General features: G+C 34.8%; 1 protein-coding gene across 17 annotated transcripts in view; it reads left to right on the top strand.

Annotated features, from left to right (window-relative positions):
- ATG10 (autophagy related 10) overlaps positions 1-25,228 on the top strand; it is a 221,747-nt gene that overhangs the window by 92,148 nt on the left and 104,371 nt on the right. The gene's annotated exons all lie outside the window — the stretch shown is intronic.

The raw sequence follows: 25,228 nt of genomic DNA, 5'->3' as shown, positions 1-25,228 counted from the left end.
CCCAGCTGCTTGGTCCTCCTCTTTCTTGGCTTATAGGTCTTATCTCACATGCAGTTTGAAAACTTTTAGTTTGGGAGATCCTAACTTGATCCTTAGATGAAATCCTTAGCTAATATGATAGGCTCTGTGTTGAACTGCCTTGAACCATACCTTCTAAAGATCATGACTTACTTTACAGGAAGAAGGATTAAATTAAGATGGAGGGATTGTTTACTTTTGCCTTTTCCTTCTTTCTTCCCAGCTCCTCCTGAAGAAAAAAAGGGATAAACCTTTTCCACCACTTGCTTTTTCTAAAACCTTGCATAAATAACTCATCAGGCCTCAGGTTCTAACTCAAGGATAATAATACCTATTATGTAAGGATTATGGTAATTAAATTCAGTAAACAACTTCTGAGCTCTTTCTGTATCCTTGGTCTAGTAAAATGTAAAATAATTTCTTTGTAAAGTTTTTAGCACAGTATCTGGTACATAGAGATCAACAATTATGATTCTCTTTGCATTCTAAAATGAGGTCCTAATATGACAGGGACCCAACTGAGCCCATAGTCCCAACTCTTATCCCATGGACCTCTTAGTTTAGCTCTGTCACCTTGTGCTTATGAGATTGGGATTCACCTGCCTGCCCCTTTCTTTTTCTACCACGCATCTATGGTATGGTATGTTAATAGATCCATTACTCAACTTCCCTCTTTTGTCCTGTTTTCCATTTGTCTCCCTCCTTTCTGAAAGACTTCTCTTTCCTTTAGAAATCCATACTAAATTACAGTGTATGTATGTATGCCTGGAGTGGGCTTCACTGGGTCTCCCATTGCTTCTGCCTGTGGGTTTATTTTATTTTTTTTTATTTTATTTTATTTTATTTTATTTTATTTTATTCTAATTAATTAATTTAAACTCAATGTTCACAAAACTATCATACCCATGTATCCCATACCCAGATAAAAAAACAGAACATTACTGAACCAAAGGACCCTCTCTTGCCACTTCGAATCATTACTTGCTCACTAATCTGACTTCTATACTTAGATTCATTTGGCCTCTTTTTTCTTTTCTTTTTGTTTGTTACTTTAAGGATTTTATTTTTAAGTACTTTCTATACCCAACATGGGGCTCAAACTCACAACCCTGAGATTAAGAGTTACCTGCTCCACTAAGCCAGCCAGGCACCCGTGACTCTTTTCTCTTATAATATATCATATACTACATATTCTTTGGTTTCTTCTTCTTTTTTTTTTTTTGATTAATTTAGAGAGAGAGAAAGTAAGTCTGAGTGAGGGGAGGGGCAGGGGGGAGGGGCAGGGGGAGAGGGAAAATCTCAAGTAGACTCCCCACTGAGCAGGGAGCCCAATGGGGGCCTTGTTCCCACAACCCTGAGATCATGAGCTGAGCCCCCTTTAGTGTCTGGTGTCTGTCTTATCATGTTCAATACTATGTTTTTAGAGGGGCACCTGGGTAGCTCAGTTGGTTGATCATCAAACTCTTGGTTTCATCTCAGGTCATGATCTCAGAGTCGTGAGATTGAGTCCCCTGTCGGGCTCCCTGCTCAGTGGGGAGTCTGCTTGGGGTTCTGTCCCCCTCTCCCTCTGCCCATCCCCTCACTTGTATTTTCTCTTTCTCTCAAATAAATAAATACATAAATAAAGTCTTTAAAAATAAATAAAATATGTTTTTACATAATACTAAAATATTTTCTATTGGTTTTGGATCAAACTTTATACAGTGGGATGCCTGGGTGGCTCAGTGGTTGAGCGTTTGCCTATGGCCCAGGGCATGATCCTGGAGACCTGGGATCAGGATCAAGTCCCGCATCAGGCTCCCCACAGGGATCCTACTTCTCCCTCTGCCTGTGTCTTTGCCTCTCTTTCTGTGTCTCTCATGAATACATTAATAAAATATTTAAAAAAAACTAACAGTTTTTTTCTTAAACACCATTATTTTCTTAAATTAACTTTTTGGCAAGGGTCTAAGGAAGTATAACTTTAGAGACCTACTGGTCTTAAAGGGGACACAGAACTTAAGCTTTATCATTGAAATTCTATGTGAAATTATGTTGAATGATCATCAATAAGATCTTTTCTTATTATTTTCTATGGGAAAAACATTTAAAGTTCTATTCATTTATATGTATTTTTATTTCAAAATGTCTAGTATTATTGATGTAGGAGTTTTGCAATAAACGTGACATAGCATGAGTTGATTGTTATCAGTTCATACTGCATCATAGAGTCTAGAAAGGACTGAGTTATTATGATGAACACCTAATAATGTCAGCATTTGATGTCACACATTTGCACATAATGACATCAATATAGCTGGAGTCTGATAAATGGCCTTCCTTGACATTTTCTCAGAAAATGTCAGTAATTTCATTCAGAAATGAAATTTTCTCTACAGAAATGTTCAGAAATTGTTCAGTAGTTCACTGCACTGGTATTGGCTAATAGGGTAAATGAATTACCATAAGGAATGAAAAAAGCAGAATTTTTATTGGGCACTACTGTTTTCATTTTACAACAAACCACATCATAAGTTTCCTGTGTTCATTCAACATTGGATATATATTATGTTAAATGAAAATGAATCACATACTCTGAATATTTTTCTTCCATACTTCAGAATGCCTTTTTTTCGATACTGTTTAACTGCCAGCTAATTTACAGCTCTGAAACCTTGTTGTATCATTTCTGAATAGAGCATTCAATAATTTAAAGTGAAATGAATCACTGGATGATGAATTGCTGTTAAATCTTTTGGGATGTAAGGGTTTCTTTGCTACAGTCATATATGTAATTGTACATTTCAGTGAGGATGCCCTCTGAATGTTAGAGGACATATTCATGAGCTGAATTTCCAAAAACAAATCTAAGATTTGACAGCCCTGCTCAGAAGACAGCAGCTCAGCATTTTAGAGGTTGCCATGCTTTGGATGTCAGAGTCACAGTGAGCCTGGGAATATCCTCTGTATCTGACCTTCAGCTTCCTCCTCTGGGCCTGGCTGCTGTTGCCCCATGGCCCTAACAGGGAGGCACCTACTCACCAACCAGTCTCTCATCTCAGCTGTCCCAGGGTGGGTGGGGGTAAACATCGTGAATCCTAGCACAAGAAGCCATCAGTAACATACTGTCATGGTTAAAATCTTTTTCTTGTTCACATGACGATTTTCTTTTTCTTTCTTTCTTTTTTTAAGATTTGTATTTATTTGAGAGAGAGAGAGAGAGAGAGAACCAGTGAAGGGGGGGAGGGGCAAAGGGAGAGGGAGAAGCAGACTCCTCACTGAGCAGGGATCCCAGCTCTGGCTCAGTCCCAGGAACCCGGGATCTGACCTGAGCTGAAGGCAGACATTTAACCAACTGAGCCACCAGGCGCCCCAACACATGGCAATTTCTTAAGGAGAAATAATTCCCAAGCTCTGCAGAATAGATTAAAAATACTATTTTGACATTCTCAAGCTGATTTCAACAAAATTCTTACTGCCTAAATGTTAAGAATGGAATAAATATTTTCATAAATTCTTTGAAAGTAACCATAAGCAGATCCAAATATATTGACTCTTTTTTTCCATTTGGCTTCTTCTGACTAGACTTTTAATTTTACTGCTTTTAATATTACTGCATTTCACTTTTATGGAAAATCAAGAATGTGCATGAAACCTTAATTTCCAACACAGAAGGATAATTGCTCAGTGATCATTTACTTTCTTTAAAACATAACTGAACATAAACTGGTATAGAAACTTAAGAAAAAGAGCTCTTTTTAAACATGGATGGTATTGAAATGGTATGTGAGATCAAATGGCATATGAAAGTGCACTCACCTTTTTTTTTCCCTGCCTTATACCTGTCACTTAAAGTGGACCTGGGCTCTAGTTTATCTGTTTAGTCACAACATCATAGGTAGCATCTTGGTGATCACTAGTAGTCTGAACCCTTACTTCAAAGTTGGGAAATGGAGCCTACCACGTTAAGTGATTTGCTTAGTAACAGAGGTAGTAGCTCCAGCATCCATGCCACTTAGTTACATAAATCCACTGCTCTGCCCACTTCCCTGTGGTTTCCTATTGTTCTTTGTTCAACGACAAGGGTGAGATCTCTTTTAACATGTTTTAGATTAAAGAGATTTTATAGTACACTTAAAAGCACAGAAAACACGAATTTATTAGAAAAGACACTAACCTTTAACAGTGATGTCTCTGCTGGTCTCAGGTTAATCTTTCTGGGACATCAGTTCTAAATGATTTTTTTTTTTTAAGTTGACTCCTAGAAGCCATATCATAGCTCTTATGCACCTATATGCCAAAACAACTGAACAGTGTTGTGTGAATAAACATTCCTTGACCCTAAGCTCATTTTCTTACCACTCTTTCTTTGAGCAAGCAGAAGACCATTTAAAGTAAGAAAAGTGGAGGGAAATAGAGAAGTAATACAGGGCAATTTGAGCAGTCAGTGCACTACGGTATCCGTGGGACCCTTCTCCGACTTCATGTGATAGCGTGCAGTATAGAAAAGGTTCTTTCAGCAAGTGTTTAGAAAAGTATGTTCCAAAAGATCTGCATAACATTAGTGTAACCAAGTGTTCCTCTATGTGGCTTCCTGTTTTGGAATTAAATGCCTTCAGGGTACTCAGAATAACTCTGTTTAGAAACACAGGGAGAATTTAACCTCTTAAATTCCTCATCAATTTTTAAAAGCTCTGATTAACTAGGAAACAAAAAATCTCATCCTACTTTGTTTCTCAGTAGTTTCAGCTAAAATTTGAAATAGTTTACACATAAAGTGAGTGGTTTAATTAAAAAACAAAGGTATAATACAGGAATTTTGACAGTAATTATAATCACTGAAATGGTAAGATCAGTTTTGTCTCTTTATGAACAGTTTTGTTAGACCAACTTTTTTGCAAATAGGGTTATTTCCAAATGAACTCAATTAAAAATTTTAACTCTGGCTATTTGTGGAAGGTATATACAGGGAGCAGATAAGCTGAATCTATGTTTACTTCTTTGTAGTGTTATTGTTCAACATTTATAAATTGCTGTTGCAAAGCCAGCAGAGGGAGCACCAAACAATATTTTTGTTTAGCTTGAAGCTTAATAATGTATCTTAAAATTCTTTCCATCATTTTCATTTAAAAAGCTATCTAGACCTAATTCTTTATTGTGTATACATTTAAACTATATGTTTTTAACTTTCTATATGCTTCTAATTCTTCTTTGAAATTAAAAGGCTTAAAGTAATCTACTTGTGCAATTCACTTTTACTCATGTTCCTTAAATGTGTTGTATACTGTGTATTAGGCTTGACAATTAATGGAGTCAAAGGTGAATAAACTATTGTCTCAGTCCTGCAGGAATTTATCATCTAGTTGAAGAGAGAATTATAAAGATCCTTATGTTTATAAGGTAAAATATGGGCCACTTATTTAGATGAAGATCAGTGAAGGTATTATTGAAAGGGTGATATTTGAATTGGTCCTTAAGGGAGAAGTTTCCTAAAATGGAAATTCTAGATTGGAAGGAACACTATAAACGCAGGGTATATTTGGGGAAAGGAAATTATAGGGCTCTGCTTTGGTAGAACATGGGTGATACAGGGTACATACTCAGAGATGAGGTCAGAAATTTAAGGAGCACTTTGAAATCCATGCTAAGGAGTTTTAGTTTTATTTTAGCAAAGGAGAACAAGTTGCAGACCATTAAAAAGAAATAAATGGTGTTTTAATAAAATAATCCTGCATTCAGGGTAAAAGGTTGCCTGGAGAACTGAGATATTAAAATTGAGCATTTTAAAAAATTATTTTTGAGAGAGAATGAGAACATGAGCACATGCTCATGAGTAGCGGCAGGAAGGGCAGAGAGAGAGAGAGAGGGAGAGAATCTTAAGCAGGCTCCACGCACAGCACAGAGCCTGACACAGGGCTCAGTCACATGACCCTGAGATCATGACCTGAGCCAAAGTCAGAGTTAGATGCTTAACTGACTGCGCCACCCAGGTGCCCCTAAAATTGGACATTTTTGTATGAGATATTATAGCAGCCTAGATAATAATATGTCTTTTGTTTGTATATATGTCATACATGTTTGCATGTGTGCATGTGTTTATATGGACACTTATGTGTGTATGTGTGTATCCACACACATACAATATATAAAATAATACTGTCCCTAAACTATATATAGTTTAGGGTATAGATATATATTTATCCTTTAGAGTTACCCTGTGATATAAAGATTTGTACTAAAAATACATTAGGCAATGTGTACAAGATCTCAAAGCAAGTTCAGAGCAGACCTGGTACTCAGATCCTAGGTCTTTTGAATCCAGACCTGGTATTGTTTTCGTCATAGTGTTCTGCTTTTGCATTAGATGATGTCAGTGTGGACAGGAAGGGTGGAATGTGTGTGAGAGACATTTTGGAGGTATAAAAGGAGTAGTAGACACAAGGACAAGAAAGGAGTTGAGGACAACTCCCAGGTTCTCATTCTCTGTGACTAGGAAGCTAAGTGTGTTGCCACTGCCTGCACTGGAGATGTCAGAGGAGATACTGGTTGGCAAGAGGGATGAGAGATAGGCCAGGAGTGGGAGGGGCAGGTGGAAGATAATTCAACTTAAGCATGTCCAATTCAGGACGCTGGAGGGCATCTTTGTAGAGATGTCTAGCACTTACTTCCCATTTTAGGTTTTGGAGCTAGAATTTGAGAGTGGTTGAGATAATTCAGGGAAATTAGACTGAGAGGAGGAGTGAAGTGAGAACCACCCTTGGGGGATGCCTATGTGTAGGCGGGTGGGGAAAGAAAGAAGCTTAGGCAGAAGCCTGCAGAGACAGTGACAGAGATGAGAGCAGTCAGGAGAATGTCCCATTCGTCACTCAACAGTATTTGTATTGCTGCTGTGTGCAAGGCACTGAAGCCTCTGTCCAGAGCATAAGGGAGGGTGTCTTAGCAGAGTCATCTGTTGCAGGGGACAGTTGAAGATGGGGGCTGAGTAGGGGTCATTGGATTTGTTTACTCAGAAGATCAGACTTCCTAAATATGCACAGAACTTTAGTTTGTGTCTTACAATACAAAATAGGCTTCTACCTCCCAACTCTGTTTATGAGAAGTTTAAAAGATCCCAGAGGATCTTGGCTCAAAATCTATGAACTATAGCCTTGATATCCAGGTGTGTTGTTTGTAGGTCAAATGCAATTCTGTAGCTTCCAAAAGATGTACAATGCCCCTGTAACCTTGATTATTTATCTTTATTTAATGCCTACTTTTAATTTGATTTTTTGTAACTGAGAAAAAGAATCACTATTATCTTTGTATAATGACATAAGTTCATTATAAAAATTAAAGTACAAAGAAGAAATTCAAAAATCACCCCACAGGTAACCACCATAGTCCATTAGATAGTCAGAAATACACCTTCTTTTCCCTTCTACTTCTCCTCCCTTCCTTCTTTCTTCTCCCTAAAGGATTAAATATATTTACTTAATTTTCTAAAAAGGAAAAGAAACTAAATGTACTTAAAAGAACTGCAGAACTTCCAAGTAGGTACTTCACTACAAGTAATATATATTTTAGAAGATCTGTAAAGAGATTATAGAAAACATGAGGTTAGATTCATGATTTTAAGTTGCAAATTTTTGGTTTGTGATCTGTTTTGAATGATGTGCATAATATACTCTACCTTCCTACCTTCCTGTCCTCTGTCTGTTTTTGTTTGTTACACAATATTTGAGCTTTATAACATTCACATTCTGTTTTGTAATTAAGGCCTATACTTGTTTAATTCTCATTCTGTATTTAATGAGAATATAATTAACTAGAATTCAATACTACGATTTTTTTTAACCTTGGCTTTTTCACCCTTGAATTTTAATTTTGATTTATATTTTAGTTGTCCAGCTTCCACCATTAAGAAGAATTCTTTTTGAAGCTCTCATAGGTGGCAGTTTCATGTTGAGAATATCCTTTGTTGTATTTATCCTATGCAATCATCTTGGTTAGGCAGACTGCTCTTGGGACATAGTTTCTTTCTTTCAAAACTCTGTGAACACTGGTTAGTTGTCCTCTGGTGTTGAAAGTTGCTATGGAGAAACATGATGCTGGCTTAATTGTTTTTGGTTTTGTGTGTGATTCACATTTTTTCTTTTCTTCTCTTTTCTTGTCCTTAAAATTTTTTTTTTTTTTTTTTTTTTTTTTTTTTTTTTTTTTTAGTATCCTCATGCAACTTTAATGCTATAAGCCTGTGGAAAATGGATTAGATTGAACCTTTATTTCATCGTATACCTGAGAATAAAATTGCAGATGGACTAAATCGTTAAAAATTTTTTTTTAAGATTCTATTTATTTATTCATGAGAGACACAGAACGAAAGAGAGAGGCAGAGACACAGGCAGAGGGAGAAGCAGGCTCTGTGCAGGGAGCCCGATGTGGGACTGGATCCCGGGTCTCCAGGATCATGCCCTGCCTGGGCTGAAGGTGGCACTAAACCGCTGAGCCACTCGGGCTGCCTCTAAAGAGTTAAAATTTTTGAACAAACCCATACAATTAGAAGGTGAAAATGCTGGTGACTCTATAATCTTTCTAAGAATGGCCTCAAGATGGAAACCATGAAGAAGCAGTATCTGATGGCTCAGTTGGTTAAGTATCTGATTTTGGTTTCCTGTCAGGTCTCGATCTTGGTTGGAGTCATGGGATCTAGCCCCACATTGTGCTCCACACTCAGCACAGAGTCTGCTTTGGATTCTGTCTCTCCCTCTTCTTCCCCCTACTCATGTTCTTGCTCTCTCTAAAAGAAAAAAAAAAAAAACTTAAAAAAAAACAAAAAAGAAGCCATGAAGAAATGGTTTATCGGTTTTTCTGCATCAAAATGAAAAAAAAAATCAACAGGAAACAAAAACCAACAGCGAAATATGAATAATGTTAAAGGAAAAATTGTAGCAGATAAAATATTCACAACAAATAATAGAAGATAGATGTTTGTTGTATGTGTATGTGTGTTTCATTCAGGATAAAATCAATACTACAGAAGAAAAGTGTGTGAAGGATATGTAGAGTCATTTTACAGTGGAATAATTCAAGAGAAGGCAAGACTTACAGTCATTTTATGTAGGCATAAAGGTGAGCTTTGTTTTTTTTTTTTTAAGATTTATTTATTTAAAAAAAAAAAAAAAGATTTATTTATTTATTTTAGAGGAAGAGAGCATGCTTGAGCGCGTGCACAAGTCAGGGGAGGGGCAGAGGGAAAGATTCTCAAGCTGATTCCCTTCTGAGTGCGGAGCCCAGCCCCTGGGATCATGACCTGAGCCTAAATCAACAGTCGCTTAACCCACTGAGCCACCCAGGCTCCCTTATAAAATTTTTAAGAGATCAGAAAAAAATTTTCCTCTTTAGAACACAAGATTTTTCATGAGTAGTTACATATATTGGATTAAATAAACTTGAACACCCCTCAAGCTGTGAAATTCCAGTCTAAGATGTTTATGTCTTATCTTTGGTGTTAGATTGTTTTCTCCTTGATAAGTCCAAGAAAGATATCTTACACATCTTTCTGATCTTTATGATGCATAGATCAGAACTATGTATGTATTATTCCTGAAATAACTATTTACTAAATATTAATTATAATGAATTTTTAAAAATTAGTGTTTGCTAACCATTATTTTATGAAACATATTTGAAAGGTTTTAGAATCTTTTGCATAGATACTTTAATGATGATAGTACATTATTTTAGATTTTTAAAGTAATTTTTATGTTTAGTCTTATGTTAGAAATTTGATTAATGTATTTTATTACTTATATAGAAAGATTTATTCTTTTAGAGCATAATTGTATACCTAAGCCTCGTTTTGCAAAATTCAGTCTTTGTTCATTTTACTAGATGATCATGTACAGAGTTATATATGATTTCTTATGAACTGCAAAGAATTTTGTTTACTATGTACATGGTTTGCTGAACACTAATGCTATAATTATTAAAAAACTTTTAAAATGTTTTCATGTGAAATGACAAAACTGGCGTGAATATGCACATTTGCATATATGGATAAAGGTTAGTGACGATCATTTTTGTTATGTCATTTTGTTGATGTAAATAAGGAAACTGAAGGTTTTCTTAAATGAAGGGGCATATTCAAAGTGACAAAATGATTTTATAGGCTATTTAACAGCAAACTTTCTTTGGAGAACATATGTATAAGCGGTTAGTGATATTAAAATTGGTACCAGCCTTGGGATATCAAATGTATTTATTTTTAACTTTTATGCAGATATAGTTATTAAAATGTACATTTCAAGTACATTTCAAGTGTCTTTCAAAGTAATTTTGAATGATTTCCATTTGAGAAGTAAGGAGATAGGTTTGTTAGTTATTAATCCAAATAGAGTAATATGGTTTATTTTATTGATCTTTCTATGATTTTTAAAATTAGGAGTGAGAAAAGTCACAGACGCAGTTTGTTGACATATTGCAATCCATATGTGTGCTTTTCTGATAAGGAAGGTATAGCACATACCATCCCTCCAGAACATTTAGCACCAGATTTATGATTTTTCTAATTTGGTTTGTAGCTTGCCAAAGAGCATGTGAGTGCATATTTGATCAGAAGCATATTTTGCCTTGAATCAGATGAAGAATACTTAATGAGTCAATGCCAAGAAGCATTGCAGAGAAGATGCAGACTAGCAGACTAAAAAGACTTTAAAATGCCTTAATGTGAAATATAATAGAGATAAAGTAATATTACATAAAAAGTAAAGTTTTTTAGTTTTTCATGCCCATTCCCTTAATAAAATTCTCTACCAGAACTATTGAGAATGATATTGTACATTTATTTATGTGATGCATTTTGCATATTTAGTGGGGTGAAGACTTACTTCAAGTATATTATACTCATTCTTTCTTGGGGGCTGAGAAAGACACTAGCTGTACCGTAGAGGTGCCAATAGTTGTGCTCTCTCTAGCAAGTGTCTCTCTAAGAGTGAGGGCTAGAGATTACCAATTAAAATTAAGTTTTTCTTTCTGCTTGTTTGATAGGAATGAAAGAAGTGTGTCTTTGTTTTCAATTGTATTTCTTGGTTTATCAGTGAAATTAGAACATTTTTATTTTATTTAGCCATTTGTATCCCTTCCCCTATAAGTCGCTTATTCTTCTTCCATTTTGGTAGTAAGGTACTCACTTCTTACAGGTTTGAGAATCTTTGTTAAGGATATTAGCACTTTGTTGTGTATGTTACAAGTATTTTACTTAGTTTTTTTATTTTTATTTTACCTTGGTTTGCAGTATTTACTGGCATAAATAATTAAAAAACAATTATAGTCAAATCTAATAATCTTTTTAGTCTATGATTTCTATCTTTGCTAAGATTTGAAAGAGCTGCACCAACCCTCCATCATATGAAATTTTCTTTGAGACTGTGGTATAGGAGGGAATAATCAGGCAAAGCCTTTATATTGCTTTATTTAAATAAGTTATAAGAAACTACCTTTGTTGGAATGTGTGATTTTTATTTATACTGTCTCATTTATAAATATCCCATGTATATGGCTATGCATTTAACTCAGCCAGGGAAGGGCTCTTTCCATGTAAAATATCTTCCAATGTTGCTACTTCCTCACTGTGGAAGAAATGGACATGTTTCCAATGACTCTCTTCTCTTCTTCTCTACCCTAAAGAGCACTTTCATATACAGAAATTACATTATGCATAATTATTAGGTTTCCAGGCTATAATAGTGCTAATAGTCTTTTTTTCCTACTATTTGTTGTATAAAATTTCAGCCATGTTTTGAATTAATTGGGATTTTAAGGGTAGCCTGGGAACCTAAAGGGAGCCTCTTATTGCCCTCTCCCCTCATCCATTTTGCCCATCATCTTTCTCCACTTCCCCTCTGGCAACCATCATTTTGTTCTTTATAAATCTAATTCTTTTTTTTTATGCATTTGGGTTTTTTTAGATTCCACATATGAATGAAATCATATGGTATTTGTCTTCTTCAGTCTGACTTATTTCACTTAGCATAATACCCTCTAGGTCCATCCATGTTGTTGCACATAACACAATCTCATCTTTTTGTATGGCTGTGTAATATGCCAGTGTCTGTGTGTGTCCAACATCTTTTTTATCCATTTGGCTTTTGAAGGATACTTGGGTTGCTTCCTTATCTTGGCTATCATAAATGATGCTGCAGTAAACATGGGGGTACATATACCCCTTCAAATTAGTGTTTTCATTTTTGGGGGTAAATACCCACTAGTGGAATTATTAGATCATAAGGTATTTCTATATTTTACTTTTTTGAAAAACCTCCATACTGTTTCCACAGAGGCTGTAGCTCTAGTAGTGTACGAAGGTTCCTTTTTCTCCACATCCTCTCCAACAGTTGTTATTTCTTGTCTTTTTGATTTTAACCATTCTGACAGGTGTAAGATGGTATTTCATTGTGGTTTTAATTTGCATTTCCTTGATGATAAGTGATGTTGAATATCTTTTCATGTGTCTGTTGGCCATCTTTGGGAGAATGTCTATTCAGGTCCTCTGCCCGTTTTTTAAGCAGATTGTTTGGGGTTTTGGTGTTCAAATTAGGAAATTTAAACATGGCTTGGGCATTAGGTAACTTTATGGAATTAGTATGAACTTTGTTAGGTGTGATAATAGTGATAGATTTGTGTTAATAATATACAACAGTGACGTTTTCAGATGAAACATTGATACCCAGAGTTTGCTTTAGCAGAAAAATGTTTCATTGGGGAGTGGATGAGACAAGATTGGCCAATGTTCACAGTTCCAGAGATAGCTGAAAGGTATTTTAATGGTTTTATATTTTTGTATATGATGGGAAGTTTTCATAGTAAACAGTATTGAATTGGGAGGGCTCCTTGCTCAACCTTTCTTCCAAGTTCATTTCCTCAACCATTAAAGGCAGAATTAGGCTTCAAATCTATCCTTCAGCTCTGAATTCTATTGATTTTTCTATGACATCACACTGTATCATATTTTAAACACTTGGTTCTCCATCCCACTTGCTCCATGACTCCTGGCAAGTTATTATGCAAATTTCCCTTTTGGGTAGGTAAGGCCAAATTTGATAGAGAGCTGGGTACACAGATCAGCAGAGTAGAGTCTTTCATGGCAAGTTGGATCAGATTGGCACGTTATAGGATCCAGACCCGAAGGTCAAATACAGATAATAGCTTGGGAGGGGAACGAGAGGAGCAGTAGCAGTTGCAGATTCAAGAGAGGAAGCAGCAAGGTCAAATTCCCTAAGAGATTTGGCATGCATACAAGATGGGACCAGCCAAAAGACTGAGAGCATAGTTTGTGTAGAAAATAAGGGTGCTGACTGCTAATTATTGCTGGAAGATAGCAATGTAGTTTAAGGGCAGGTTTGCTAACTTGGCATATGGCCATGTTGATATCCTTCATTGTAAAATGCTTGTTCCACTATATTTGATAGTCTCTATTTCTTTAATATAAAATAGTTTTTTCTAATATAAAATAACCCTTTAATAAAAAATAAGATAATTTATCTGCAAGGGGCTATTGGGGTCATCAAATCAACCCATTTATTTCTGAGTGTTATCAAATTCATATTGTATTTATGAGGGTAGTTGGCACTGAATTATGTACTATAAAGATGATAAAATTTCGTTTTGTATGTGCTCAAGAAGATTTCGAGATAAGTAGATAATAGTTATTGATTATACAAGTGATGCACATATTTGGTTAAATTAGGTATTAAAGTAGAGAAGGATAATTTTATTTATATAATAAAATTTATTTTATGAAATATAATTTATAAATTTATTTATACTTGTATTTCTAGTCTCAGGGTAAGCAAGAATTTCTCTCATCAGTAAATGAATAGCCATATAACATACATTTTATATGTATATTACAAGTGTTCGTGTTTTATATTTCATGACAGGAAGGTTGAGGGAGGATGGCCTCAGCAACTAAGCCATTAGTGCTTAGGAATAAACCAGTAAGCAGAATGTGTGTTATACCATTGCCTCACAAGGACATTATTATTTAAAAGCAAAGCATAACTAGATATTATTGAATGGCATCATATTGACATTGTGATAATTTACTGGTTTTACTTATACATTTCTTGGGCTATTTGAATATTTCTTTTTGACTTACACTTCTGAATTCTTTAGTTAAAGCCAAGAAAAAGTATTTTTCTCCTCCTGTATCCACATTATTCTACAATCAAAAGCAACAAGCTCCTGAAGTCAATTTCTAAGTTTAATAGCAAATATTTGTACTTAATTAGGTACCATTAAATTAGGACTACTATACTCATTTATTCACTTCCAACTTCATTATATTTATTCATTAATTTAACAAATTTACTATGTCTTCCCATTGAGGATGAAAGGATGAATTAGACATAGTCTTTACCTCATGCTGTTCATATTGTAGCTGAGTAAACAGACCTGTAAGCAAGTAATTGTGATTGAGTATGCCGATAGTTATAATGGCAGCATATGCAAAAGTCTCTAGGAACATTATGGAGAAAAGGATTTACTAGGAAAGAGAAGGGGTCGGATGACAGATGGTTTTCATGGAGAGGAATCTTGAAGAATAAATTGCCAATACAATATTGGCAACTGTGAGGATCAGATTTTTCAAAATCCATTGGTGTCCTCTATCCTGAACTTTAAACTTAATACTTCTGGTTTCATTTTCTCATTGTTTGCCTCAGATACTTCTTCTTCTTTTTTTTTTAAGATTTTATTTATTTATTCATGAGAGACACAGAGAAAGAGGTAGAGACATGGGCAGAGGGAGAAGCAGGCTCCCTGTGTGGAGCCTGATGCAGAACATGATCCCTCATGACCTGAGCCAAAGGCAGACACTCCACCACTGAGCCACCCAGGTGCCCCTGTCTCAGATACTTTTTGTTCTACAACCTTTGTCCTGTCAGTTTTTATTCTTCATATCCCAGTTGGCATTGCGTTCATTTTAGATAACTGATCTGACTTTGAGCTGTCATCTCTTAGTCTGCCTTGGTACCTTCAAAGTACACTATCCCTCTCCTTGACCTACTGTGTCAAGAAAAGGGAGTTTTACTCGCATGATTTTGTCAGGCCTCTAGAATCCTAACTCGAAACAGGAATCCAATGCCTTCTAGCTAGTTTTATTTTTCTGAGAATGAGTATTTGAAAAGGAAGTTTTGAGAGAACACAGGTATGAAATGGCTAGAGACCAGGGTGCAAAAAAATGAGAGGGAGGTAATAAGTTTGGAAAGGCAAATGAAGGCTGGACAGTGAGAACCATGAAAACCATGGATGTAGGGCTTTATTCTTCACACTAAATAGGACCCATAAATGGTTTTCAAGAAGACTGTGACACCATTACAACTATACTATAGAAAGAGAAGAGTCATGACTGGAACATAAAGAGGAGAGGTTGCAGTCAGGGAGACCAGTGAAAGGAAAGAGATGATGAAGTTCTGAAATGAGCAAGATAGTACTGATGGAGAGAAAGATATAAATCAGAAGGATTTCAGAGATGGAGTTTATAAGATCTGGGCACTAATTAGAAATTGAGTGTGAAGGAAAGAAAACTATTGAAGATGTCTTCAAGTTTACTGCTTTGGGTGACTGGATAGGTTATTTTTTCCTTTGTCATTACAATTGTAATTAATATAAAAAAATAATTATACTTGTAACTAATGACCGTTTTCCCTGTTGAACTGATCTCCATGAGGGAAGTGACTTTGTCTTTCTGGCTTATGTCTCTATTCCCAGCACCTTGTGTAGTATCTGGTTATAGTAATCAACTCAATTAATTATTGTTGGCCAGCTGACTAGTTTTATGAGTTCAGTACATTTTTATTTCCAAATGTAAATTTCTAATGAATACCACAGATCTTCTGGTTGAATTTTAATACCTTTAACTAAGATATGAAATATGTGAGAATAAGCAGTTTAGTGAAAAGATAATGAATTATATTTTGGACACACTGCACTGAGATGCCATGAGACATCCAGTTGGAAATGTGGATTTCTAAACTTCAAAAGTGATCTTGGTAGGAGATTCAGATTTGGAATATAAGAAAAACCTGAAGTCATGGAATATTTGAGATTAATGGAAAGAGTAAGTAAAGTAAAGCATAGTAATAGCTGAAGATGGAAGTCTGGGGGAAACAAATATTTAAAGATAAGTAGAGAAAGAAGAATTAACCATAGCGACTGAGAAGGATATCCATAGTTTTAGAAGAAGAATCAGGTGGTAGTGTTGTTGTCAAAGGGAGTGGGGAGAAAGTTTCAAGGAGGAATATGTCTTGGGATACAGTATTAGGGAAATTTGAATCCCTGGAAGAGTTCTAGGAAGGCGGGGATTACTAAAGTATTCTATCCTTTGTTTTGCTTTACAATTCAAGTCTGAACTCTTTAATTGATAATCAAATTGCTTACTCTCAACTTGGAGACTTTCAACACCCTATGCATATGAAATTCAAATAAAATTCCTTCAGTACTGGTACTGTTCAGTTAATAATATGCCTTAAGATTGTCACCTGACTATGAATCACAAGGAGAAGAGACCAAATTTGGAAAGAGGTTTCTATTTTAGATGAAATGTATGTCCTAAACTAATTTTCTCTTCAAATTTTCATGGTTCAATGCTCCTTTCACTTGAATAAATTTTACTCTTCAATCGTGATAATACTTTTAAAGCAATTAAAAGACGAACGAATTTCTAGCCATTATAAATTATTGCTAAGGCATAAGGATATTATTATAATTTTTGTGGCTATACTAAAATGTGTGATAGAACGGGGAAACTGTAATTCTTTGATTTGTAAGGCTTTCTGAGTTACTATTACTTTTTTGAAACAATAATAAAGATCACAATTTTGCTTTTATTCTCATTTTCTTTTGGCAAAACAAATTATTTTAGCAATAGAATGGTTCCTTAACATTCAAGTAGTCAGAGAGAACTAAAGATCAAAACGGAAAAAGAAAAAAATTATTTGGAAACAAAAACACTTGAAGAATTATTTGGCTTTAGGAATTCACTGCTTATTATATTTATGTATGTGTCCTATGAGGATTTGTTTGGTAACTCAGAATTCATAAATTGGGTGGGCTGCTACTCCTGTAGTATGACAAATTTCCTTGTAAATAGACCCCATCATTATTGTACTGTGCACCCACTAGATGATTAGTAAGTTTAGGTTGAAAGATTGATTGTTGACACGACTTAGAAATTACCTAATGTTTCAAAAATGTCTGACTCCTTGCAATTTATACAAAATCTAGAGCCTAGTGATTCCTCATCAGTTGTTTTATGTTGTAGAAACTAACCTTGATCATTGGTAGTCAAGTTGGATCCACTGATGTTTTTTGGCCCCGTTTTAGAAACATCTTTGGTAATGGCATAGATATTATGGAACGATTAGTTAAGCAGGAGGTTTCAGAGCCTGTAGGAAAGGCTCTGAAGCATGTGGGAAAAGTCACAAAATAGATGGACTGTATACATATTTAGGACTTAGTCAAGTGTAGAAAAATTGTAGAAAGAGCATTTGTGTTTTCAATTTAGGCAAATCTTGAATATGAGGGAAATGACTCCATTAAGGGGAAGTCATCTAATCACCTTACTTCTTGGTAGAGATTGATTTTGGTGGTGGATAAGAGATGAGAAAGAATACTTGCTTTCACTTTTTCTGTTTGTTTTGTTTTTATTAGCCCTACCCCTTTCTTTAATAAATTTCACTCTTTGTTGATAGTATCCTCTCCTTTCTAGGCAACATTTTTATCTCCCATGGCTGAGTAGAAAACTAAGTACTGGGCAGCCCCGGTGGCGCAGCGGTTTAGTGCCGCCTGCAGCCCAGGGTGTGATCCTGGAGACCCGGGATCGAGTCCTACATCGGGTTCCCTTCATGGAGCCTGCTTCTCCCTCTGCCTGTATCTCTGCCTCTCTCTCTGTGTCTCTCATGAATAAATAAATAAAATCTTTAACAAAAAGAAAAGAAAGAAAGAAAGAAAGAAAGAAAGAAAGAAAGAAAGAAAGAAAGAAAGAAAGAAAGAAAGAAAAAAGAAAAGAAAAGAAAAGAAAACTAAGTACTTGGCACAAAAGAATTATTATACTCAGCCAAGATTTAAGACAAGGGTCAGTAAGATGGTTTGGAGGTCAAGTGGCCTGAACCATGCTGGAGAGTAAGAGTGTTAGTTGCCCATTTAGGTTTAAAAAGTTATATTTTCAAAAAAAAAAAAAGTTATATTTTCAAAAAAATAAAAAATAAAAGTTATAATATTTCCAGTAGGAAGATCCATATTTATTGCCCTGAGTTTATTTGAAAGTCTTATGAACTATACTCACAAGTCTTCACAATATCTGATAAAATCGCATTCAACAAAATAGGGTTCAATAACCCTAACATGGACCTAGGAGTAAGGGTTATACCATCCCAGAGCCCTTATCCTGAAAAGGTCATGTCTCCAGTTCTATGATAGTTAGTTCTTCAGCTTGATAAAAGGAATCGCAACTTGAGGGGAGGTCATGGAAACTCCTGAAGGGGTCATAGATTGCTTCAGTTCTGTGTCCCTGCCAGAGGAGCCACTGAGTAACCTGGAATACCAATGCCCTCTTCACATATTTTCTAATTTGTTTGCTCACAGATAAACCTAAAGAATAGAGTGGGCCCTTTGCAAAGCTGTGAATTAGTCTGAGTTTCCTTTGGACATTTTTGCTTTATTTATGGAGACTGCTTTTTAGAACTAGAAGCTGGAGGTGGAGCTTGTAGAACTTAATCCAAACCCAAACCATTTGTTAAAATGAAAGGAAATGGTTGATTTAAAAATAAACTATCTACCACTTGTTTTATTCCCCTTATGTTCATGGATGCTTTTTAGTATATCCAACAGACAAATTTTTTGTATATTTGTAGAAAATATTGTCAATGAGGATGTTACTATTTGAATTTTGGGGTTTATTTTGGTAAGAACGAAATTTGAAGCCATTTAATGAGGATTGAAATTGGGGTAGGGTATAGGAATTAATAACCTGTAGTTAAATTTTTTTTGTTATTGAAGCCTATTATGCTTTAAAGGGTTTTTTGTACTGATAAACTTGATTTCAGCATAATCATTACTAATTAAGCTAATTAAGAAAATTGCTTTTGAGGGTTCAATTTTGATGTGCCCTTTACTTAAAATATATGTGGACTGTGCAGAAAATACTTCTTTCCTAATGCTTTCTTTTAGTTTCAGTCATAATTCAAGTTTTAAGGGGGCATAAAAATGAGGAGGTAATGCTAAATTTTCATTTAAAAATATCAGTCACAATATACCCAAAAAATACTGAACAGATGAAAAAAAAAAAAAAAAAGCTAGGTTTGGCAAAATGCCCAGAGATTCCAGCAAATGTAGCTCACTTGAAACCAAAAAAGAAAAAAAAAAAAAAAAAAAGGAAAATAATAATGAGTATATAAAACTTATGCCTAAGGCCAGGAATTTCTTTCTTTTCCTTAGGGTAGTCTCTTCTGTCTTAAGGATCATTCTTATATATATTTTTATAATCCAAAATTCTTGGGGTGTGATTTACACACAGTATACCTATTTTAAAAAATACAGACAGTTCTGCAGCTTCCTTTGTGAGAAGATTTTAAACTATAACCAGTTTGTCTAAAGATGTAGAGTTATTCAGAATGTTATTATTATTTTAAAATGAGCTTTGATAACTGTTCCTTTACATGGATCTTATCCATTTTATCTAATTTTTTGGACATATCTAAAATTTTTGACATACATAACATTTTCTTAGTATTCTTGTAATATCTGTAGAATCTTTAGTGATAATCCTTTTTCATTTCTGGTTTTGCTGGTTTTTGTTGTCTTTCCTGATCAGTCTCACTAGAAATATATCAATTTTATTGATTTTTTTCAAAGAATCTATTTTTGGCTTATTTTTTCTCTGGTTTGTCTATTTTCCATTTTGTTGATCTTGCCCTGATCTTTGTCATGTCCTTCCCTTTATTTGCTTGGGGTTCAGTTTGCTCTTCTAATGGTTGAAACTTAGGTCACTAATTTTAGACATTTCTTCTTTTTTAATATTAGTATTTAAAGCTACTATTTTTCCTCTAAGCACTAGTTTAGCTGCATCCCACAAATTTTATTTTGGTTTTTTTTTTTATTATCTTTAAGTATGAGATATTGTATAGTAACATTTCTGGTGTTTTAATTTGACCCAGGGATTATTTAAAAATCTGTTAATTTGAAAATATATAGAGTTTTCCTAAGTATCTTATTTTCAATGGTTTCTAACTTAATCTTATTGTGGTCAGAGATACTCTGTATGATTTCAGTCTTTCCGTATTTGTTGAGACTGGCCAAGCATATGGTCTATTATGGTCAATGTATTGTGTGTACTTAAAAATAGCGGCACCTAGGTAGCTCAGTCTGTTGAGTGGCTGGCTTTGATTGAGGCTCAGGTCATGATCTCAGGGTTGTGAGATCGAGCCCATGTCAGGCTCTGCACGGGGTGTAGAACCTGCTTGGAATTCTCTCTCTCCTTCTCCCTCTGCCCCCCTCCCCACTCTAAAAAAAATCAATATTTTGCAATTCTGGAGGTACACTATTCTATAAATGTAAGTCAAATAATCCTTGATATTGTATCTAAATTTTTGTTTAGTTTTTCTATCAATTGCTGAGAAATAGGAGCTAAAGTTTCTATGATTGTTTCTCTATATCTTCTTTTAATTCTGTCAATTTTAGGCTGTGTCATTAGATACATATACATTTATGACTGATATCTGAAAAATTGACTCATTATGAACTGTCCCTCTTTATCTTCAGTGATACTCTTTATATTAGAGTCTCTTTTATCTGAGTTAATATATCTGCATATACATATACATATACGTATATGTAGATATATTATGTATACCATATATCTACATCAGACTTAATGTTTATTGCCCACATGATCTATCTTTTTCAATGTACATAGTTTTCTCTTGTAGACAAAGACTACACTGTTTTCTTAAAATCCATTCTGATAATTGTTACTTTTTAATTGAAGTGTTTAGTGCATTAATATTTAATGTAAGAATATGACTGATGAAATATATAATTTTTTTGTCCCCCCCCCTTTTTTTGTTGTTCATTTGTTTCCTCTTTCTTGCCTTCTTTTGGATGAATTTTTAGAATCTCATTTTATCTATTGACTTTTTGGCTATCCCTCTGCATTATTTTATGAATGATTATGTGCATTATACATCCTTAACTTTTTGTAACCTTTTAAAGTTAATGTTATACTGCTTTACATAAAATATGTAAACCTTGCAGTCATATACATTAATTTACCACATCCTTCACCATCTTTTATATTATGGTTGTCCTATATATTATATGTACATATATTATAACCTCCACATGACACTGTAATAGTTTTTTTTTTAAATTCTCGTGTATTATTTTTTTCTTCAGATTTTTTTTTAAGTAATCTCTACACCCAGTGTGGGGCTCAAACTCACAACCCCAGGATCAAGAGCCACACATTCCACCAACTGGAATGTGTGTCCCAATACATATATTATTTTTAAATTTAAGATAAAATTGTGGTCTTTAATATTGGCTGAAATATTGACCTTTTCCAGTGCTTTTCACTCATTCTTCAAAATCTGAATTTTCCTATGGTATCATTTCTCTTCACCTTGAAGAACTTCTTTGTCATTTCTGTAGTGTAGGTCTAGTGATAATAAATTGCCTTAGTATTTCTTTATCAGAAAATATCTTTATTTCATCCATATTCTTGAAGGATATTTTCACCAGACTAGGTTTCTTTAAAACTACTGTCCTGTTACCTTTTGGCTCTCATTGTGTCTGATAGAAATACATAGTAATTGTAATCATGGCTTCCTTGTGTAATGTGTTGCTTTTCTCTGCCTTCTTTTAATATTTTCTCTTTATTATTGGTTTTCATCAGTTTAGTTATGTGCTTATGTTGGATTTACTTGAATTAATTAGATTGTTGTCTTCTCTTTTTTTAAAGATTTTATTTATTTATTTATTTATTTATTTAATTATTTGAGAGAGAGAGAGAGAGAGAAATTGAGAGAGCATTCATGAAAGGGGAGGAAAAGGGAGGGGAAAAGATCCCACGCAGACTTTGGGCTGAGCATGGATTCCAACACAGAATCTCACCACCCAGAGATCATGACCTGGGCTGAAACCAAGAGTCAGACACTTAACCAACAGAACCGTCCAGGTGCCCCTACATTGTGGTTTTCTAAACTTGAGTTAGTAAATTTATTTCCCTCACCAAATTTGAGAGCAATTCTGTCACAAGAACTACTATTTCTTCAAATATTATTTTTCTGCTCAATTCTCTCTCTTAACTGATTACTTGTACTCCATTTTTATATGACTGATGCTTAAAATTGTTTTATAAGTCCTAGATAATCTTTTTTTTATTGTTTTCCTTCTTTAGATTAGTTGATTTCAATTCATCTACTCTAGAGTTTGGTAATTTTTGCCTCTGTTTATCTCCCCTTTGCTATTAGTCACATACATTGAATTTTTATCACAGATTTTTTTTTTTAAATTTTGATTTTTAATTTTAAAATCATAAAAATTTAAAATTTCCATTTGTTTCTTTTTTGCATTTCCTATGTTCCCTGAAATGTTGCATATTTTTAATCAATTTGAGCATATTTTCCTTTACTTTACTGAGTATACTTATAGTTGCTACTTTAAAGTCCTTATTTGTTATTTCCAACATCTGGGTCATTTTTTTTCTCAGCAGATTGAGTCACATATCCCCTATTAATCTTATGTTGAAAAATTCTGGAGTGGATCTTGGAAATTGTAGCTATCATATTTTGAAGGCTCTGGATTTTGCTACATTCTTTCAAAGAGTGTTGATGTTTTCCTTTCAGCATTCAGTTGATTTGGTCGGATTCAAATTGTAAACTGTCATGTGTGTGGTGGGTAGTGCTTTAGATATCTGTTCAGTTCTTTAAATTTTAACTGTACACTATTTTTCAGTTTGTTCTGTATATGCATGATTCAGGAGTCGGCCAGAGACTTAGGCTAAGTTTAAACATAGAATTTGGGGTTCTCCTACTCTAGATTCCTTTTTTCTGAGACATCCTCTTTATTCTCCACCAGCAGTGGTTGCTCCGGGCTCTTTCTCACTGTGTCTCTAGTCAGAAGAGTGTCAGAAGTTTTAGCTAATTGCTAAATTTAGCTAATTGCTCCTTCAGCTCTTTTGCCACCACCACTGCCACTGAAGCTGCTTCCAGGAAACATATAAACAAACCTGCAAAAACAAGTCACTTGCTCCAGATATTGACTCCTATCCAAAATCTGTCTACTTTTGTTAAGTCTCCAAGACCCTAACATAGGTTTTTCCACCTAGAATATATATATCTGTTATTTGTAGGAGGGTTGATCTGTTAGGCACTTACTCCTTACTTTACTACTGAGATATCTTTTGGTTCCATCACCAAATTTGCAGCTGTCTTAGCATCCTAAGTTTCTCCTTGTTCACTGACTTATTCCATTTAGCCTACAGATAAACCCAGATTTGCATGTATACATTTTAAAGTTCTTACTTGATATTAGTATCCCCTCAAGCTACCTATATGTTATCTTTCTGGGTTTTTTAAATGTAACTTCTTATAAGAATTATCTATTATTGCTACTTATAGTTCCTCACCACAAGTTCATACCTCTCCTTACAGCTCTGCATTTTCTCCCAGTATGCTTTTGAAACTACTCTTAAAAGACAGCAGTGACAGCTGAAACATCAGTTCAAATTGCCTCTTCAGACTATCTTCTATTTTTCTGTAACATCCAAGGTTGTTGACCATGATCTGCTGGAAGGTTTTCCTTCTATAACCTCCATGTCACTTTTATCTCTTTTTCTTTTTTGTAAAATTATTCTCATTGCTAGCATCCCTTTTCTCTCTGACAGATGGTGTTCTTCAAGATTTTTCCTTGGTCTCATCATTTTTTTTCCATTAGAAATTTTATCTACTACAATCATCCCAGCTATTGTTTTTATGCTGATGAGTCAAAATAAAAATATATCCAAGCTTTAAAATTGTTTACTCCTACTAATTGATCTTATTGTATAGCCAAGAGTTTTAGGACTCAGTTTGGATAAAATAAAAATACCTATTGCATAAAGTTGCCTATCACATTGGCATGAATAGTTCATAGTATATGTATAACACATATAATATACATATATCTAGTTCATATTAAAATACTGGTAACTATTATTTTTTTATTTTTAAAGATTTTATTTCTTTATTCACGAGAGACACAGAGAGAGAGAGAGGCAGAGACACAGGCAGAGGGAGAAGCAGGCTCAATGCAGGGAGCCTGACGTGGGACTCGATTCCGGGTCTCCAGGATCACGCCCTGGGCTGAAGGCGGTGCTAAACCGCTGAGCCACCTGGGCTGCCCAGTGGTAACTGTTATTAAAGCCATTCCTGCAGTCCCCATCTCTCTTTAGACCTTTGCCTGTAAATTCGGTGGCTCATAGGATCCAGATCTTTTAAATCAGCATTTCCAAAATAGTACTTGCTGCTAATGTACCCTTTTTTGTTAATGACACCATCATCTTCCCAGTTATCCAGGCTTAAAACCTTGGTATTAAATGAATAGATTTGTTTTTGGCCCCTTATATCCAACAGTAATTTGCTTATACAAGTAAATACTGCTCTCTTGGAACATCTTCCTCATTTGTTCCATCTTTCCAAATATGGTTGCCAACTATTTTTTTTAAAAGATTTATTTATTTATTTATTTATTTATTTATTTATTTATTTATTTATTTATTTGAGAGAGAGAGAAAGATGCTGTGTGTGAGTGGGGGTGGGGTGTGGGGCAGAGGGAGAGGGAGTGAGGAAGAATCCCAAGCAGACCCCTGGCTGAGTGTGAAGCCCAACATGAAGCTCGATCCCATGACCCTGATGTCATAACCTGAGCCTAAACCAAGAGTCTGATGTTTGATTGAGTGAGCCACCCAGGTGCCTCCCCCAACTATTTTTTTTTTATCTCTTATGACCTTTCTTGAGGATCATTCTATTTAAATAGGCTTCTAACTTATCTTACCATGTCTTCTCTAAGTTCCTATCCATACTTCTACTCATTTCCAGACTCTTCTTCTTCTTTTAAATATTTATTTATGTTAGAGAGAGAGAGAGAGTGTGTGTGTGTGTGTGTGTGTGTGTGTGTGTGTGTATGTGTTGTGGGGAGGAGCAGAGGGAGAGGGAGAAGA

Source organism: Canis aureus, chromosome 2 (genome assembly GCF_053574225.1).
Source record: "Canis aureus isolate CA01 chromosome 2, VMU_Caureus_v.1.0, whole genome shotgun sequence".
Lineage (NCBI taxonomy): Eukaryota > Metazoa > Chordata > Mammalia > Carnivora > Canidae > Canis > Canis aureus.
The sequence above is the reverse complement of the archived record's forward strand: the minus strand, read 5'-3'. Positions and strand labels throughout refer to the sequence as shown.